The sequence below is a fragment of the Dermochelys coriacea genome, chromosome 11 (genome assembly GCF_009764565.3).
Source record: "Dermochelys coriacea isolate rDerCor1 chromosome 11, rDerCor1.pri.v4, whole genome shotgun sequence".
Taxonomy (NCBI): Eukaryota; Metazoa; Chordata; order Testudines; family Dermochelyidae; genus Dermochelys; species Dermochelys coriacea.
Window position 1 is genome coordinate 36,477,518 of NC_050078.2, and position 5,580 is coordinate 36,483,097.

General features: G+C 34.8%; 1 long non-coding RNA gene across 1 annotated transcript; it reads left to right on the plus strand.

Moving 5' to 3' along the window:
• The first annotated feature begins 447 nt into the window (after nt 1-447).
• LOC122458020 lies at nt 448-2,049 on the plus strand. Its single transcript, XR_006277836.1, has 2 exons — nt 448-1,781; nt 1,865-2,049. It is a non-coding gene; the product is annotated as an uncharacterized LOC122458020 (long non-coding RNA).
• The last annotated feature ends 3,531 nt before the right edge of the window (nt 2,050-5,580 follow it).

A 5,580-nucleotide genomic window follows, 5' to 3' on the forward strand; every position in this document is an offset into this window, starting at 1 on the left:
AACTATTTAAAAATAGGGTATTGTTCTCCAAACAAAGAGAGAGAATGGGCTGAATTACCCTGGGCTAGGACAGGGTGTGGTGCTCTAGAGAAACGGAGGAGTCACCTTTGATAGTTTGTACTTTTTCTTTTGTATATTTGAATGCACCATTTTTGAAACTGCATGGGAGGAATGTGCCATAAGAGACTTTGGCCTCTTTGGTATCAATTTGAGTTAAACTAGAACTTCTGAGGCCCGGTCTACACTATATACTTACATCATTTTAACTGCTTCACTCAGGGGTGTGAAAAATCACCAGACCAACGCAGTTATACTGACTTAACTCCCAGCATAGACAGTGCTCCCATCAACATAGCTATGCCCAGTTGCAGAGGTGGATTAACTACAGTGACAGCAGGAGAAGCTCTCCCGTCAGTGTAGTGGCGTCTTCACTGAAGTGCTATAGCAGAGTTTTAACTGTAGACCTGCCCTTAAATACCGCATATCGAGAGGTTTCCCCCAGTCACCTTTCAAACCTAATAGTAGTATAACCTTGATAGCACTCATCACCATTCATTTTTGACAGGTTTCCATTCCCCCTTTGGGGCTTTTGTCCCACCTTCCCACCCTGTTTCCGTTGGCACCGAAGTTTGGAGCCAGTGGCCATTTTGAACAAAAAAAATTGTGCACGTTTGAATGGGGGAAGTCTTGTGCTTGGATACATGGAGAGCCGTTTAAAGTTTGAGTAAGGTTTATTGAAAAAAAGGGGCTTGTGTATGGAGAGCTGTTGTTAAAGGAAAGAGATGATGAGGTGCTATAAAAGAATAGAAAATGTGATACACTGAGAGACGTTTGGGTAAGGTTTATTGAAAAAAGGGGAGCTACTGGTAAAGAATAGAGTGTTTGTGTTACTGAACACATGCAGAGCGAAACATTTTACCCCTTTGACTGTGAATAGGGGAAGTGTTTGTACTTGGATACATTGAGAGCAAAAAGGTTATAGGCTGTAATTGAGTACAGAGAGCTGTTTGTGTTACTGAACACATGCAGAGCAAAACATCCTACCCCACCAACTGCTGGTAGTGAAATGATAGCTGGTTTGTGCAGAGCTCCTGGGAGCTAGCCCCTCCTTTTGGTGGACCAATCAGAGATTGTTTTACAGCTAAGTCACAGAATGGGCTTGTGGAACCAATCCTATAGTTCCATGATTTAGAGAGGATCTTTACCTTACATTAAAAGCTATAAAAACAGGATTAAAAAGAAAATTTAGTAAGCACACGATAAGAAAGCATTAAACAATATTAAAAACTTGTTGAGTAAGCACATGGCCAAAAACTTGCTAAAAAGCCATGTTTAAAAAGGAAATTTAGTAAGCACATGATCAAAAAGTGAATAAAAAAGCATTAAATAATATTAAAGACCTGTTGAGTAAGCACATAGTCAAAAACTGGCTAAAAAAAGATTAAAACAGGATTAAAAAGAAAATTTAGAAAGCACATGGGTAAAAAAGTGTATAAAAAAGCATTAAATAATATTCAAAACTAAGGCAAAGCCTGTTTAGTAAGCACATGATAAAAAAAGTGAATAAAAAACCATTTAGTATCAGGGTAGGTTAAAAAAAAAAGAAATGTTAAAAAAAACAGTGCAAGAAAAGGAAATTTAGTAAGCACATAATCAAAAAGTGAATAAAAAACCATTAAACAATATTAAAAACCTGTTGACTAAACACATGGCCAAAAACTGGCTAAAAAAGCATTAAAAACAGGTTTAAAAAGAAAATTCAGGAAGAACAGGATAAAAAAGTGAATAAAAAGGCATTAAATAATATTAACAAACATTAAAAGCTAGGTTTAAAAATGTAACTTAGCAAACACATGATAAAAAGGTGAATAAAAAAGCATTCAGTATCCAGGGAGATTAAAAGAAAGAACAAGGGGGAAGATAGAGAGCACATGGTTAAATTAAAGAGAGAGAGAGAGAGGATCTGTACCTTACATTAAAAGCTATCAAAACAGGTTTAAAAAGGAAATGTACTAAGCACATGATAAAAAAGTGAATAAAAAAAGCATTCAGTATCAGGGTAGATTAAAAGAAAGAACAAAGGAAAGACAGAGAGCACATGGTTAATCAAAAGGAGAGAGAGATTTTTTTACCTTGCCTGTCTTTCTGTAAAATGAGGCAGCTGCACAGTTTAGAAACTTTCAGATTTGTTATTCCCACCTTTGGATTGGGCCAATCAGAGGTTGTTTTACAACGGCATTATAGAGCTTATTTTTCTGAACCATTTTTATAGGCCCAAGGCACCCCCTCCCTTAACTCCCTTATGCTTATCTAAAGAAAGAGACACCCAGCATTTTTCCCGCCATGTAGTCTTTTTAGAAGGGGTTTTCATAAAAGTTAAAACCATAAGCTTTTAGTAATAAACCATTTTTAAAAGTTTTTTCCTAGGTTTTAGGCTAGCCCTGGTTATTTTTTTTAGTAAGCCCAATATAAAACAACCGGCTTTTGCAGCAGATAGCTGTGATTAGAAAGAAGAAGTCTGCTTTTTAACAAACACAAGTTAATTACATTAAGTTTTGTAATGGAATAAAGCTCTGCTTTATAGTGACTTAAAAAGACACAGCCCTTTATTTACATGGGTGTTTCAACAAAATAGAGCAGGCAGAATTACCCTAGGTTTTTAGTAAGAAACAGTTTATATTTCCCTTATTTTGTTGATCCCTGGATCAGAGAGAAGAAGCTTGTTTCTTTCTCTGCTTTTTAACAAAGAGAGGTGAAAGGCTTGTAAAGGAATAAACCCTTGAAAAGATACACTCCTTTATTTAGTCCCATGGGGATAAGTGTTTTAATAAAATGTAAGCCTGCAGAAACAGTTCAGGAATTAAAAACACAAAAAAGTTTTAGACTAACATGGTCAGCAAGAACAATGTGAAAAAAGAAGCCATTGTGATCAGAAATAAGAAAGCCCAAGGCCTGCTTTTAAAACAAAATGATAGTAAAGACTTGTACTAAAAAGAACAGTAACTTTAACTGTAAATAAGCTTACTATATATTTAAAAAAAAACTTTTTAACCATTAAAGCTAAAGAATGTAGCCCAGGATTCCTGTTTTTTTTAAGAGGCTGTTTGTTCTGCTCCTATCTAAACAAACAGGACCCTGTAACAAAAGGTGACCAGCACATACTATAAACAATTTAAAAATGTGTTTATTTGTAAAGTAATGCCTAAAATCCCCTCTTTTCTAACTTATTAAATAAGCACTTTAAAAGAAAAACCCATCTAAAGACACATCGCTTTACTTACAGGGGTGTTTCAATAAAAAAGCATCCCAGGGCCTAAACCCTGACTAAGAAAAAGTTTTTCCTCGATGTTTTTATTGAGAACCACTTGAAACAGCCTTTTGAAGGTAGTGGATTAGAAAAGAAGACCCCTTTGAAAAACCAGGCTATCTGAAGACATAGTTTTTCATTTATTCCCCCCCACCCCGGCCTTGGCATAGGTGTTTCAATAACGTGAGTCTGCAAAAACAATCCAGAAAACCTGTTTATAAAAGTAATGGATAGTGATAAAAAAAGTTTTCCCCTATGTTTTAGACTAATATGGATCATTTTTTAGTAAGAACATTTTGAAGTAGCATGCCTTTTCAACAAAAACAGCATCTGTGAGTCAGTGGATCAGAGATAAGAAGGCCAGAACATAACAAGAAAGCCCTAGGCCTGTTTTTAAAACAAAATTATACCAAATACTTGTTGAAATAAACATTTTCTTTTGTTATGTGAAGAAGACATTGCTTTGTAACTAAGCTTATTAACAAGGTAAAATAAAAAAAGAAAGTATCTGAGGGTTAAAACCACAGCCAGTTAGTTTATAAAAGTAATTTGTTAAAGTTTTTAACAAATAGAGGTGAAAGGCTTGTAAAGGGATAAACACTTTAAAAGACAAGCTATATGAAGACACATTCCTTCATTTAACGCTTTTGCATATGTTTCAATAAAAAAAAAAAGAGCATGCAGCAGCACCACAGGTCTAAATCCCGACAAAGAAAAAGTTTTTAAAAGCTTTTCCCTCTGGGGATTTTAGTAAGAACAACTTGAAACAGCCTTTTGAAGGTAGTGGATTAGAAAAGAAGACTCCTTTGAAGAACAAGGTTATCTGAAGACACATTTCTTTATATGGCCCCTTTGGCAGAGGTGTTTCAATAAAATGTGAGTTTGCAGAAACAATCCAGGGTTAAAAACATACAAATTACGTTTATAAAAGTAATGTATAGTGATAAAAATGTCTCCCCCCCCATGTTTTAGACTAGCACTGGTCATTTTTTTGCTTCTTCGCCTGCTTTTTAACAAATACAAGTGAAAGTTATATTAAGTTTTGTAAAGGAATTAAACACTTTAAAAAAGACAAACCTATATGATCCTTTTATTTAACATTTTTACATGTTTGTTTCAATTAAAAAAAATGAGATGCAGAAAGCACCCCAGAATGAAAATCATTGAACCTTAAAAAGAAAAGGAGTACTTGTGGCACCTTAGAGACTAACAAATTTATTAGAGCATAAGCTTTCGTGAGCTACAGCTCACTTCATTGGATGCATTGAACCTTAGTAACAGCTAGTTTATATTCTCCTTATTCTGTAATCCAGTGGATTAGAGAGGAGATTATTCCCCCCCCTTTTTTTAACATATCCATGCAAAAGTTGTATTAAGCTTTCATTTTCTTAGGACTTTTAGATTTAAGTATGAATTTTTCTGTTGCATTATTAGAATGTCTTTGTTTTTAAATGTTTGCAACACGTGCAACCTGAGACACAGGTACAAACTCCTGTGTTTGTTTTGGGTCCATAGATTTTATTAAACTAATACAGCACAGGCTGGAGCTGTATTAGTTTATCTACATTTTAAAAACAGATAAACCTAATTAGGCTAGCCAGTGATCCATGCACTATAGTCTGCCTTAGCAAGGCTCTAGGGGTCACTCCTTCAGTTTGCTTGGCTTTTTACACAGACTTTTTTCCTCACTTTTTAAACGCTGTTAAAGTTTTAACAAATGGTGAGACTGAATTGAAAGATAATTTGTGAAAGTTATAACAAGTATTTTATTCCATTTACTGATTGTAAAAGACAAAAACCGTGACTGCATGAAGCTTAGAGATAGCCTATCTGAAGACCCTCCCCCCTTTTTTTTCCTTCTTTTTTTTATTGTTTTTTAAAATGTAAACCAAGGACAAACACATTTTTAAAAAAGCCACAGAGATCAGACCATGGGGGTAAGAAAGCTGTCCTGAGTTTTAGGGGGCATATTGATAACTCTTTTAGTGAAACGGTTTTGTAGGCAGCCATTCTGGGTTCATTGTTATGCTTTAGCATGTGTTTGTCATTCGGAAGCACTTTTCCACTTTATGATGTATTATCTCCCCCATTCTATGGCCTATTCGAAATATTAACCAAAAAATAAACAAACTGTAAAGATACTTTGTAGCAGTGTCTGCGAAGCAACAATTACAATTTTGTTGATCATTATCTTGTCTAAGCCCCTAGGGAATATATTTTTGTAAAACACTTTTATGCAAACTGTAACCCTAGATGACATACATCATTAAATA